The following is a 16,266-nucleotide window of genomic DNA, read 5'->3' as shown; positions in this document are numbered from 1 at the left end:
GATGATGGTGATGGTGGTGATGGTGATGGTGATGGTGATGATGGTGAAGGTAGTGATGGCCATGATGGTGATGGTGATGATGGAGCTGATGGTGGTGATGATGGTGATGGTGATGCTGGTGATGGTGATTATGGTGATGGTGGTGGTGATGTTGATGGTGTTGATGGTGATGGTGATGGTGGTGATTATGGTTATAATGGTGATGGTGATGAAGCTTATGCTGGTGATGGTGATGGTGATGATGGTGATGGCGGTGATGGTGGTGATAATGGTAATGCTGATGATGGTGATGTTGGTGATGGTGATGATGTTGATGATGTTGATGGTGATGGTGGTGGTGGTGGTGATGGTGGTGGTGGTGGTGGTGATGGTGATGAAGGTGATGTTGATGACAGTGATGATGGCGGTGGTAATGGTGGGAATGATGATGGTTATGATGTTGGTGATGGTGATGGTGGTGATGGTGATGATGGAGTTGGTGGTGATGGTGATGATGGTGAATTTAATGATGGTAATGATGGTGATGGTGATGATGGTGATGGGTGTGATGGTGATGGTGTTGATGGTGATGGTTGTGGTGGTGATGGTGACTATGATGATGGTGATGGTGATGATTGTCATAGTGATGATGGTGATGTTGATGATTGTGAAGGTTGTGATGATGATGGTGATGATCGAGCTGATGGTGGTGATGATGGTGATGGTGATGCTGGTGATGGTGATTATGGTGATGGTGGTGGTGCTGGTGGTGATGTTGATGGTGTTGATGGTGATGGTGATGGTGGTGATGATGGTTATAATGGTGATGGTGATGAAGCTTATTCTGGTGATGGTGATGGTGATGATGGTGTTGATGGTGATGGTGGTGGTGGTGATGGTGGTGGTGGTGGTGGTGATGGTGGTGAAGGTGATGTTGATGACAGTGATGATGGTGGTGGTAATGGTGGTAATGATGATGGTGATGATGTTGATGATGGTGATGGTGATGGTGGTGATGGTGATGATGGTGTTGGTGGTGATGGTGGTGATGGCTTTTGATGGTGATGGTGATGGAGCTGATGGGGATGGTGGTGATGGTGATGTTGGTGGTGATGTTGATGATGGTGATGTTGGTGATGGTGATGATGGTGATGATGATGTTGATGATGGTGCTGAAGCTGATGGTGATGGTTGTGATGGTGATGGTGGTGCTGGTGATGATGGCGATGGTGATGATGGTGATGATGGCGATTGTGATGGTGGTAATGATGATGATGATGGTGATGTTGATGATGGTTTTTGATGGTGATGGTGATGGAGTTGATGGGGATGGTGGTGATGGTGATGTTGGTGGTGATGGTGATGATGGTGATGATGGTGATGGTGACGATGATGTTGGTGATGATGGTGATGGTGATGATGGTGATGGTGATGGTGATGAAGGTGATGATGGGGATGGTGATGGCGATGATGGTTATGGTGTTGATGATGATGATGGTGGTGATGATGGTGATGGTGGTGATGGTGATGGTGTTGATGGTGTTGATGGTGATTGTGGTGGTGGTGATGATGGTTAAGATGATGATGGTGGTGGTGTTGATGGTGATGATTGTGATGGTGATTATTGTGATGGTGCTGATGCTGATGGTGATGGTTGTGATGGTGATGGTGGTGCTGGTGATGATGGTGATGATGGTGATGATAGCGATGGTGATGGTGGTAATGATGGTGATGTTGATGATGGTTTTTGATGGTGATGGTGATGGAGTTGATGGGGTTGGTGGTGATGGTGATGTTGGTGGTGATGGTGATGATGGTGATGATGGTGATTGCGATGTTGGTGATGGCGATGATGGTGATGGTGATGATGGTGATGATGTTGATAGTGATGGTGATGATGGTGATGGTGGGGATGGTGATGGTGATGATGGTGATGGTGATGATGATGATGATGATGATGATGGTGATAATGGTGATGGTGGTGATGGTGATGATGTTGATGGTGTTGATGGTGATTGTGGTGGTGGTGATGATGGTTATGATGATGATGGTGATGGTGGTGATGGTGATGATTGTGATGGTGATGATTGTGATGGTTGTGATGGTGATGTTGGTGATGCTGTTGATGGTGGTGATGGTTATGATGATGATGGTGATGGTGGTGATGGTAATGGTTGTGAAGGTTGTGATGGTGATGTTGGTGAAGTTGATGATGGCGATGGTGGTGATGGTGATGGTGATGATGGTGAATTAGTGCTGGTGTTGATGGTGATGGCAATGATGGTGATGGTGATGATGGAGTTGATAATGCTGGTGATGGTGATGTTGGTGATGGTGATGATGGTGATGGTGGTGATGGTGATGATGTTGATTGTGTTGATGGTGATGGTGATGCTGGTGGTAGTGATGATGGTTATGATGGTGATGGTAATGATGGTGATGTTGCTGAAGGTGATGGTGATGATTCTGATGGTTGTGATGGTGATGTTGGTGATGCTGTTGATGGTGGTGATGGTGATGGTGATGATTGTGATGGTGGTGTTCATGATGTAGAGGATGGGGATGGTAGTGATGGTGATGATGGTGATGGTTGTGATGACCATGATTATGATGGTTATGACGGAGTTGATCATGGTGTTGGTGATGTAGATGATGGGGATGGTGGTGATGGTGATGGTGATGATTGTGAAGGTAGTGATGGCCATGATGGTGATGATGATGATGGAGGTGATGGTGGTGTTGATGGGGATGGTGATGCTCGTGGTGAAGATTATGATGGTGATGGTGATGAAACTTATGCTGGTGATGGTGATGATGGTGATGGAGGTGATGGTGGTGATAATGGTGATGCTGATGATGGTGGGGATGGTGATGGTGACGATGGTTATGGTGGTGATGATGATGATGATGGTGGTGATGATGGTGATGGTGGTGATGGTGATGATGTTGATTGTGTTGATGGCAATTGTGGTGGCGGTGATGATGGTTATGATGATGATGGTGCGGTGGTGATACTGATGGTGATGATTGTGATGGTGATGATTGTGATGGTGCTGATGCTGATGGTGATGGTTGTTATGGTGATGGTGGTGCTGGTGATGATGGTGATGGTGATAATGCTGATGATGGCAATGGTGATGGTGGTAATGATGGTGATGATGGTGATGTTGATTGTTTTTGATGGTGATGGTGATGGAGTTGATGGGGATGGTGGTGATGGTGATGTTGGTGGTGATGGTGATGATGGTGACGATGGTGATGGTGATGTTGGTGGTGGTGATGGTGATGATGGTGATGATGTTGATAGAAATGGTGATGATGGTGATGGTGGGGATGGTGATGGTGATGATGTTGATGGTGGTGATGATGATGATAATGGTGATGAGGATGGTGATGGTGGTGATGGTGATGATGTTGATGGTGTTGATGGTGATTGTGGTGGTGGTGATGATGGTTATGATGATGATGGTGATGGTGGTGATCGTGATGATTGTGATGGTGATGATTGTGATGGTTGTGATGGTGATGTTGGTGATGCTGTTGATTGTGGTGATGGTTATGATGATGATGGTGATGGTGGTAATGGTGATGGTTGTGAAGATGGTGATGTTGGTGAAGTTGATGATGGTGATGGTGGTGATGGTGATGGTGATGATGGTGAATTAGTGCTGGTGTTCATGGTGATGGCAATGATGGTGATGGTGATGTTGGAGTTGATGATGGTGATGTTGATGATGGTGATAGTGGTGATAATGGTGATGATGGTAATGTAAGTTATAGTGATGATGGTGATGCTGATGATGGTAATGTAGGTTATGGTGATGATGGTGATGCTGATGATGGTGATGGTGATGATGGTGATGGTGTGGATGGTGATGATGTTGATGGTGGTGATGGTGATGATTGTGATGGTGGGGATGGTGATGGTTATGATGGTGATGGTTGTGATGATGATGATGGTGGTTATGATGGTGATGGTGGTGATGATGATGTTGATGGTGTTGATGGTGATGGTGGTGGTGGTGATGGTGGTGAAGGTGATGTTGATGACAGTGATGATGGTGGTGGTAATGGTGGTAATGATGATGGTGATCATGGTGATGGTGTTGATGGTGTTGGTGGTGATGGTGATGATGGTGAATTTAATGATGGTAATGATGGTGATGATGGTGATGGTGATGGGTGCGATGGTGATGGTGTTGATGGTGATGGTGGTGGTGGTGATGCTGATTATGATGATGGTGATGGTGGTGATGGTGATGATTGTGATAGTGATGATGGTGATATAGATGATTGTGATGGTTGTGATGATGATGGTGATGGTGGGGATGGTGATGATGGTGATGATGATGTTGGTGATGATGGTGATGGTGATATTGGTGATGGTGATGGTGATGAAGGTGTTGGTGGGGATGGTGATGGTGATGATGGTTATGGTGGTGATGATGATGATGATGGTGGTGATGATGGTGATTGTGGTGATGGTGATGATGTTGATTGTGTTGATGGTAATTGTGGTGGTGGTGATGATGGTTATGATGATGGTGTGGTGGTGATGGTGATGATTGTGATGGTGATGATTGTGATGGTGCTGATGGTGATGGTTGTGATGGTGAGGGTGGTGCTGGTGATGATGGTGATGGTGATGATGGTGATGATGGCGATGGCGATGGTGGTAATGATGGTGATGATGGTGATGTTGATTGTTTTTGATGGTGATGGTGATGGAGTTGATGGGGATGGTGGTGATGGTGATGTTGGTGGTGATGGTGATGATGGTGATGATGGTGATGGTGATGTTGGTGATGGTGATGGTGATGATGGTGATGATGTTGATAGAAATGGTGATGATGGTGATGCTGTTGATCGTGGTGATGATGATGATGGTGGTGATGATGGTGATGGTGGTGATGGTGATGATGTTGATGGTGTTGATGGTGATTGTGGTGGTGGTGATGATGGTTATGATGATGGTGGTGATGGTGGTGATGGTGATGATTGTGATGGTGATGATTGTGATGGTGATGATGGTGATGTTGGTGATGCTGTTGATGCTGGTGATGGTTATGATGATGATGGTGATGGTTCTGATGGTGATGGTTGTGAAGGTTGTGATGGTGATGTTGGTGAAGTTGATGATGGTGATGGTGGTGATGGTGATGGTGATGCTGGTGAATTAGTGCTGGTGTTGATGGTGATGGCAATGATGGTGATGGTGATGATGGAGTTGGTGATGGTGATGTTGATGGTGGAGATGGTGATGATGATGGTGATAGTGGTGATAATGGTGATGATGGTAATGTAGGTTATGGTGATGTTGGTGATGCTGATGATGGTAATGTAGGTTATGGTGATGATGGTGATGCTGATGATGGTGATGGTGATGATGGTGATGGTGTGGATGCTGATGATGTTGATGGTGGTGATGGTGATGATTGTGATGGTGGGGATGGTGATGGTTATGATGGTGATGGTTGTGATGATGATGATGAATGTGGTTATGATGGTGATGGTGGTGATGATGATGTTGATGGTGTTGATGGTGATGGTGGTGGTGGTGATGGTGGTGTTGGTGGTGATGGTGATGATGGTGAATTTAATGATGGTAATAATGGTGATGATGGTGATGGTGACAGTGATGATGGTGGTGGTAATGGCGGTAATGATGATGGTGATGATGGTGATGGTGATGGTGGTGATGGTGATGATGGTGTTGGTGGTGATGGTGATGATGGTGAATTTAATGATGGTAATGATGGTGATGATGGTGATGGCGATGGATGTGATGGTGATGGTGCTGATGGTGATGGTGGTGGTGATGCTGATTATGATGATGGTGATGGTGGTGATGGTGATGACTGTGATAGTGATGATGGCGATCTTGATGATTGTGATGGTTGTGATGATGATGGTGATGGTGGGGATGGTGATAATGGTGATGATGATGTTGGTGATGATGGTGATGGTGATATTGGTGATGGTGATGGTGATGAAGGTGATGGTGGGGATGGTGATGGTGATGATGGTTTTGGTGGTGATGATGGTGATGATGGTGGTGATGATGGTGATGGTGGTGATGGTGATGATGTTGATTGTGTTGGTAATTGTGGTGGTGTTGATGATGGTTTTGATGACGATGGTGTGGTGGTGATGGTGATGGTGATGATTGTGATGGTGATGATTGTGATGGTGCTGATGCTGATGGTGATGGTTGTGATGGTGAGGGTGGTGCTGGTGATGATGGTGATGGTGATGCTGGTGATGATGGCGATGGTGATGGTGGTAATGATGGTGATGATGGTGATGTTGATGATTGTTTTTGATGGTGATGGTGATGGAGTTGATGGGGATGGTGGTGATGGTGATGTTGGTGGTGATGGTGATGATGGTGATGATGATGGTGATGTTGGTGATGGTGATGGTGATGATGGTGATGATGTTGATGGTGTTGATGATGATGATGGTGGTGATGATGGTGATGGTGGTGATGGTGATGATGGTGATGGTGGTGATGGTGATGATGTTGATGGTGTTGATGGTGATTGTGGTGGTGGTGATGATGGTTATGATGATGATGGTGATGGTGGTGATGGTGATGATTGTGATGGTGATGATTGTGATGGTTGTGATGGTGATGTTGGTGATGCTGTTGATGGTGATGTTTATGATGATGATGGCGATGGTGGTGATGGTGATGGTTGTGAAGGTTGTGATGGTGATGTTGGTGAAGTTGATGATGGTGATGGCGGTGATGGTGATGGTGATGATTGTGAATTAATGCTGGTGTTGATGGTGATGGCAATGATGGTGATGGTGGTGATGGAGTTGGTGATGGTGATGTTGATGGTGGTGATGGTGATGATGATGGTGATAGTGGTGATAATGGTGATGAAGGTAATGTAGGTTATGGTGATGATGGTGATGCTGATGATGGTAATGTAGGTTATGGTGATGATGCTGATGGTGGTGATGGTGATGATGGTGATGGTGTGGATGGTGATGATGTTGATGGTGGTGATGGTGATGATTGTGATTGTGGTGATGGTGATGTTGATGATGGTGATGATGATGTTGATGGTGATGGTGATGGTAATTTTGGTGCTGGTGATTATGGTGATGATGGTGATGGTGATGATGGTGATGAGGGTGATTGTGGTGATGGACATTGTGATGGTGATTGTGGTGATTGTGATGGTGATGGTAATTATGGTGATGATGGTGATGGTGATGGAGGTGGTGGTGATTTCGATAGGGATGATGGTAATGGTGATGGTGGTGGTGATGATTTTGATGGTGATGGTGATGGTGATGATGGTGATGGTGATGGTGATGGTGGTGATGGTTATAGTGGTGGAGGTGATGGTGGTGATGGTGGTGGTGATTGTTATTGTGGTGACGGTGATGGTTGTTCTGGTGATGATGTTGATGGTGATGGTGGGGATGGTGATAGTGATGGTGATTTCTGTGGTGGTGGTGATGGTTATAATGGTGGAGTTGATGGTGGTGATGGTGTTGATGATTGTGATTGTGCTGATGGTGATGGTGGTGCTGGTGATGATGGTGATGGTGATGGTGGTGATGGTGATGGTGATGATGTTGATGATGGTGATATTTATGGTGGTGATGATGATGGTGAATATGGTGTTGGTATGGTGGTGATGGTAATGATGGAGATGTTGGTGATCATGATGGTGATGATGGTGATGTTCTTGGTGCTGATGGTGATGGTGATGTTGATGATGAATGTGATGATGATGATGCTGGTGATGGTGATGATGGTGGTGATGGGGATGATGGTGATGGCGATGATGTTGCAGGCGATAATGTTGATGGTGATGGTGGTGATGGTGATATTTTTGGTGATGGTGATGATGGTGATGTTGATGGTGACTGTGTTGATGGTCATGGTGATGGTGATTGTGTTGTTGTTGATGGGGACGATGGTGATGGTGGTGATAGCGAGGATGGTGATGGAGATTGTGATGGTGATGATGTAGATGGTGGTAATCGTGATGAGGAAGATGGTGATTGTAGTGATAGTGATGATGGTGATGGTGATGGTGCTGATGGTGATGGTGGTGATGGTGGTGATGGTGATGGTGGTGATGGTGATGTTGATGGTGATGATGGTGATGGTGATGATTATGATGGTGATAGTGATAGTGATGGTGATGGTGGTGGTGGTGATGTTGATGGTGGTATTAGTGATGGTGCTGTGGATGGTGATTGAGATGGAGATGGTGATGGTGGTGATGGTGATGATGGTGATGAGGGTGATTGTGGTGATGGTCATTGTGATGGTGACAGTGGTGATTGTGATGGTGATGGTAATGATGGTGTTGATGGTGATGTTGATGGTGATGGTGATGGTGGAAATGGTGATGGTGATGGTGGTGATTTTGATAGGGATGATGGTAGTGGTGATGGTGGTGGTGATGATGGTGATGGTGATGGTGATGATGGTGATGGTGGTAATGGTTATAGTGGTGGAGGTGATGGTGGTGATGGTGGTGGTGATTGTTATTGTGGTGACGGTAATGGTCATTCTGGTGATGATGGTGATGGTGATGGTGGGGATGGTGATGGTGATGGTGATTTTTGTGGTGGTAGTGATGGTTATAGTGGTGGAGTTGATGGTGGTGATGGTGGGGATGATTGTGATTGTGCTGACGGTGCTGGTGGTGCTGGTGATGATGGTGATGGTGATGGTGGTGATGGTGATGATGTTGATGATGTTGATGGTGGTGATATTTATGGTGGTGATGGTGGTGGTGAATATGGTGTTGGTATGGTGGTGATGGTAATGATGGTGTTGTTGGTGATCGTGATGGTGATGGTCTTGGTGCTGATGGTAATGGTGATGGTGATGATGAAGGTGATGATGATGCTGGTGATGGTGATTTTGATGATGGTGGTGTTGGGGATGATGGTGATGGTGATGATGTTGCTGGTGATATGGTGATGTTGATGGTGACTGTGTTGATGGTCATGGTGATGTTGATGGGGACGATGTTGATGGTGGTGATAGTGATAATGATGATGGAGATTGTGATGGTGATGATGTTGATTGTGGTGCTGGTGATGAGAAAGATGGTGATTGTAGTGATAGTGATGATGGTGATGGTGCTGATGGTGATGGTGATGGTGGTGATGGTGATGGTGGTGATGGTGATGTTGATGGTGATTATGGTGATGGTGATGATTGTGATGGTGATAGTGATAGTGATGGTGATGGTGGTGTTGGTGATGATGACGGTGGTAATATTGATGGTGCTGAGGATGGTGATGGAGATGGTGATGGTGATGGTGATATTGGTGATCATGGCGATGGTGGTGATGGTGAGGATCATGCTGGTGATGGTGATGGTGGTAATGGTCATGGTGATGTTGGTGATCAAAGTGATGGTGATAATGGTGAGGGTGGTGGTGGTGGTGATGGTGATGATGATGGTGATGGTGGTGATGTTGATGACCAAGTTGATGGTAGTGATGGTGCTGGTGGTTACGGATGTAATCCTGTTGATGGTGATGCTGATGGTGATGGTGGGGATGGTGATGATGCTGATGGTGATGGTGATGGGGATGATGGTTATGGTGATGGTGATGGTGATGTTGTTGATGGCAATGGTGATGGTGGTGCTGGTAATGTTGGTGATATTGATGGTGATGCTGATGGCGATGTTGATGTTGATTGTGGTGATGGTGACGGTGGTGATGGCGATGGTGATGGTGGTGATGTTGACGGTGATGATGGTGATGGTGGTGATGGTGTCGATGAAGATGCTGATGGTGGTGATCATGATGGTGGTCATGGTGATGGTGGTGATGATGGTAATGGTGGTCATGGTGACGATGGTGGTAATGATTGTGATGGTGATGGTAGTAATGGTGTTGGTGGCTATGGGGATGGTGGTTATGGTAATGCTCTTGTTGATGGTGATGGTGATGATGGTGGTGATGGTGATTGTGATGCTGCTGATGGTGATGATGGTGATGGTGGTGATGGTGATGGGGATGAGGATGATGGTGGTGATGGTGATGATAAAGTTGGTGATGTTGGTGATCATGATGGTGGTGATGGTGGGGATGGTGATGACGCTGATGGTGATGGTGATGGGGATGATGGTTATGGTGATGGTGATGGGGATGTTGTTGATGGTGATGGTGATGGTGGTGATGGTAATGTTGGTGATATTGATGGTGATGGCGATGTTGATGGTGATTGTGGTGATGGTGATTGATGGACCTTCAATAACCACAGAACTAGAAGTTATAGACTTAAACAAGTTGGCTTTTAATCACTAAGATCAGAGCTAACATCTCAACACGCTGACTGGTTCACAGGAATGAGTCATACAGATCCTGGGATCTTTATGTAAGAGAAGTCAGGGGCGGAGCCAAGAGCCAAGACCTGGAACCTCCCAGGTTAGTCGGGAAAGAGGAAGTGAAACTATACACAGTGGGGGAGGGTAATATACATGAGTGCAAAACGAATACAGGATCAGGACAAACAGATTTCATTACAGTGATGCTGATGGTGGTGGTGGTGATGGTGATCATGGTGGTGATGGTGATGATGATGGTGATGGTAGTGATGGAGATGGTGGTGATGGTGGTGATTGTGTCAATGATGGTGATAGTGATGGTGATGATGGTGATGGTGATGATGGTGATAGTTTTGGTAATGGTGATGATGTGATGGTGATGGTGATGATGGTGATATTGATGCTGATGATGGTGATTTTGGTGATGGTGATGGTGTTGGTGATGATGGTGATGGTGATGGTGATGATGGTGATGGTCATGATGGTGATGATGATGATTATGGTGATGGTGATGGTGGTGTTGATGATGGTGATGGTGATGGTGATGGTTGTGATGGTGATGGTGATGGTGGTGATGGTGATGTTGGTGATGGTGATGGTGGTGATGTTGGTAATGGTAATGATGATGGTGATTGTAATGATGACGGTGGTGTTGGTGATCATGGCGATGGTGGTGATGGTGATGATAATGGTGGTGATGGTGATGGTGATGGTAATGTTGGTGATCAATGTGATGGTGATAATGGTGAGGGTGGTGGTGGTGGTGATGGTGATGGTGATGGTGGGGATGGTGATGATGGTGATGGATGTAATCCTGGTGATAGTGATGATGATGGTGGGGATGGTGATGATGCTGATGGTGATGGTGGTGATGGTGATGGTGATGATGCTTATGGTGATGGTGATGGTAATGGTGGTGATGGTGATGGTGCTGATGGTGATAGTGATGGTGATGATGTTGCTGGCGATAATGTTTATGGTGATGGTGGTGATGGTGATATTGTTGGTGATGGTGATGATGGTGATGTTGATGGTGACCGTGTTGATGGTCATGGTGATGGTGTTGATGTTGATGGGGACGATGGTAATGGTGGTGATAGCGATGATGATGATGGAGATTGTGATGGTGATGATGTTGATTGTGGTGATGGTGATGAGGAAGCTTGTGATTGTAGTGATAGTGATGATGGTGATGGTGATGGTGCTGATGGTGATGGTGGTGATGGTGATGGTGGTGATGGTGATGTTGATGGTGATGATGGTGGCGGTGATGATTGTGATGGTGATAGTGATAGTGATGGTGATGGTGGTGGTGGTGATGTTGACGGTGGTAATATTGATGGTGCTGAGGATGGTGATGGAGATGGTGATGGTGAAGGTGATGTTGGTGATCATGGCGATGGTGGTGATGGTGAGGATCATGGTGGTGATGGTGATGGTGTTGATGGTCATGGTGATGTTGGTGATCGAAGTGATGGTAATAATGGTGAGGGTGGTGGTGGTGGTGATGGTGAAGATGATGGTGATGGTGGTGATGGTGGTGATGACCAAGTTGATGGTAGTGATGGTGCTGGTGGTTACAGATGTAATCCTGTTGATGGTGATGATGATGGTGATGGTGGGGATGGTGATGATGCTGATGGTGATGGTGGTGGGGATGATGGTTATGGTGATGGTAATGTTGGTGATATTGATGGTGATGCTGATGCGGTGTTGATGGTGATTGTGGTGATGGTGATGGTGGTGATGGCGATGGTGATGGTGGTGATGTTGACGGTGATGATGGTGATGGTGGTGATGGTGTCGATGAAGATGCTGATGATGGTGGTCATGGTGATGGTGGTGATGATGATGGTAATGGATGGTGATGGTGATGATGGTGATAGTGATTGTGATGGTGATGATGGTGATGATGGTGATGGTGAAGATGGTGATAGTGTTGGTAATGGTGATGGTGATGACGTGATGGTGATAATGATGGTGATGGTGGTAATGGTGTTGGTGGTGATGAGGATGGTGGTTATGGAAATGCTCTTGTTGATGGTGATGGTGATGATGGTGATGGTGATGGTGGTGATGGTGATTGTGATGCTGCTGATGGTGATGACGGTGATGGTGATGGTTGTGATGGTGATGGGGATGAGGATGATGGTGGTGATGGTGATGATAAAGTTGGTGATGTTGGTGATCGTGATGGTGGTGATGGTAGTGATTGTGATGATGCTGATGGTGATGGTGATGGGGATGATGGTTATGGTGATGGTGATGTTGTTGATGGTAATGGTGATGGTGGTGATGGTGATTGTGGTGATGGTGATGCTGATGGTGCTGATGGTGATGGTGATCATGGTGGTGATGGTGATGATGATGGTGATGGTAGTGATGGAGATGGTGGTGATGGTGTCAATGATGGTGATGTTGATGATGATGGTGATGGTGATGATGGTCGACTTTATAAAACTCACTAAGCACCTGGTTTGAACATGAAGCAAGTCTTTAATGAACTTGTTTCAGTACATGGAAGTCTAGTTGTATCCACTAGCTCCCTGTCTTTACAAAATATCCCTGGCAAGCTGGGGCCAATGCCCGAGTATTTATACTCCTTGGACAGTGCCACCAACTGGCCGTCCAGTGTTATTTCATAGGTAGTTTCTCGATGATGATATTTATGACAATGGTGATGGTGATGGAGGTGATGGTGATGATGATGGTGATGATTGTGAAGGTGGTGATTGTGATGGTGATGGTGATGGTGGTGATGTTGATGGGGATGATGGTGATGGTGGTAATGGTGATGATGAAGATGGTGAAGGTGGTGATCGTGATGGTGGTGAAATTGATGGTGTTGATGGTGATTGTAATGGTGGTGATGGTGATGGTGATAGTTTTGGTAATGGTGATGGTGATGACGTGATGGTGATGGTGATGATGGTGATATTGATGCTGATGATGGTGCTTTTGGTGATGGTGATGGTGTTGGTGATGATGGTGATGATGATAGTGATGATGGTGATGGTCATGATGGTGATGATGATGATTATGGTGATGGTGATGGTGGTGTTGATGATGGTGATGATGATGGTTGTGATGGTGATGGTGGTGATGGTGATGGTGGTGATGGTGATGGTGGTGATGTTGGTAATGGTGATGATGATGGTGATTGTGATGATGATGGTGGTGTTGGTGATCATGGCGATGGCGGTGATGGTGATGATAATGGTGGTGATGGTGATGGTGATGGAAATGTTGGTGATCGAAGTGATGGTGATAATGGTGAGGGTGGTGGTGATGGTAATGATGATGGTGATGGTGATGATGGTGATGGATGTAATCCTGGTGATAGTGATGATGATGGTGATGGTGGGGATGGTGATGATGCTGATGGTGATGGTGGTGATGGTGATGGGGATGATGGTTATGGTGATGGTGGTTATGATGATTGTGATCGTGGTGTTAGTAATGTTGGTGATATTTATGGTGATGCTGATGGTGATGTTGATGGTGATGGTGGTGATGGTGATGCAGGTGATGTTGACGGTGATGATGCTGATGGTGTAGATGAAGATGCTGATGGTGGTTATCGTGATGGTGGTCATGGTGATGTCGGTGATGGTGGTGGTGATGGTGATGGTGATGATGGTGATAGTGATGGTGATGGCGATGATGTTGCTGGCGATAATGTTGATGGTGATGGTGGTGATGGGGATATTTTTGGTGATGTTGATGATGGTGATGTTGATGGTGACTGTGTTGATGGTCATGGTGATGGTGATGGTGTTGATGTTGATGGGGACGATGGTGATGGTGGTGATAGCAATGATGATGATGGAGATTGTGATGGTGATGATGTTGATTGTGGTGATGGTGATAAGGAAGATGGTGATTGTAGTGATAGTGATGATGGTGATGGTGATGGTGCTGATGGTGATGGTGGTGATGGTGATGGTGGTGATGGTGATGTTGATGGTGATGATGGTGATGGTGATGATTGTGATGGTGAGAGTGATAGTGATCATGGCAATGGTGGTGATGATGATGATCATGGTGGTGATGGTGATGGTGGTGATGGTCATGGTGATGTTGGTGATCGAAGTGATGGTGATAATGGTGAGGGTGGTGGTGGTGGTGATGGTGATGATGATGGTGATGGTGGTGATGGTGATGGTGGTGATGGTGATGACCAAGTTGATGGTAGTGATGGTGCTGGTGGTTACGGATGTAATCCTGTTGATGGTGATGATGATGGTGATGGTGGGAATGGTGATGATGCTGATGGTGATGGTGATGGGGATGATGGTTATGGTGATGGTGATGTTGTTGATAGTGATGGTGATGCTGGTGATGGAAATGTTGGTGATATTAATGGTGATGCTGATGGCGATGTTGATGGTGATTGTGGTGATGGTGACGGTGGTGATGGCGATGGTGATGGTGGTGATGTTGACGGTGATGATGGTGATGGTGGTGATGGTGTCGATGAAGATGTTGATGGTTGTGATCGTGATGGTGGTCATGGTGATGGTGGTGATGCTGATGGTGATGATGGTGATGGTGATGATGGTGATAGTGTTGGTAATGGTGATGGTGATGACGTGATGGTGATAATGATGGTGATGTTGGTAATGGTGTTGGTGGTGATGGGGATGGTGGTTATGGTGATGGTCTTGTTGATGGTGATGGTGATGATGGTGATGGTGATGGTGGTGATGGTGATGGTGATTGTGATGCTGCTGATGGTGATGATGGTGATGGTGATGGTGGTGATGGTGATGGGGATGGGGATGAGGATGATGGTGGTGATGTTGATGATAAAGTTGGTGATGTTGGTGATTGTGATGGTGGTGATGGTGGGGATGGTGATGATGCTGATGGTGATGGTGATGGGGATGATGGTTATGGTGATGGTGATGTTGTTGATGGTGATGGTGATGGTGGTGATGGTAATGTTGGTGATATTGATGGTGATGGCGATGTTGATGGTGATGGTGGTGATGGTGGTGATGGTGATGATGAAGATGGTGATGGTGGTGATCGTGATGGTGGTGAAATTGATGGTGGTGATGGTGATTGTAATGGTGGTGATGGTGATGGTGATGATGGTGATAATGATGGTGATGATGGTGATGGTGATGATGGTGATAGTTTTGGTAATGGTGATGGTGATATGATGGTGATGGTGATGATGGTGATATTGATGCTGATGATGGTGATTTTGGTGATGGTGATGGTGTTGGTGATGATGGTGATGGTGATGATGGTGATGTTCATGATGGTGATGATGATGATTATGGTGATGGTGATGGTGGTGTTGATGATGCTGATGGTGATGGTTGTGATGCTGATGGTGTTGGTGATGGTGGTGATGTTGGTAATGGTGATGATGATGGTGATTGTTATGATGATGGTGGTGTTGGTGATCATGGCGATGGTGGTGATGGTGATGATAATGGTGGTGATGGTGATGGTGATGATAATGTTGGTGATCGAAGTGATGGCGATAATGGTGAGGGTGGTGGTGCTGGTGATGGTGATGATGATGGTGATGTTGATTTTGATGGTGGGGATGGTGATGCTGGTGATGGATGTAATCCTGGTGATTGTGATGATGATGGTGATGGTGGGGATGGTGATGATGCTGATGGTGATGGTGGTGATGGTGATGGGGATGATGGTTATGGTGATGGTGGTTATGATGATTGTGATGGTGGTGTTGGTAATGTTGGTGATATTTATGGTGATGCTGATGGTGATGTTGATGGTGATTGTGGTGATGCTGATGGTGATGGTGGTGATGGTGATTGTGGTGATGTTGATGGTGATGATGCTGATGGTGGTGATGGTGTAGATGAAGATGCTGATGGTGGTTATCGTGATGGTGGTCATGGTGATGTTGGTGATGATGATGGTAATGGTGGTGATGGTGATGGTGATGATGGTGATAGTGATGGTGATGGTGATGATG

This window comes from Somniosus microcephalus, chromosome 11 (genome assembly GCF_052327205.1).
Source record: "Somniosus microcephalus isolate GS21.2 chromosome 11, FLI_Smic_1.0, whole genome shotgun sequence".
NCBI lineage: Eukaryota > Metazoa > Chordata > Chondrichthyes > Squaliformes > Somniosidae > Somniosus > Somniosus microcephalus.
This window is presented reverse-complemented; position numbering follows the sequence as displayed.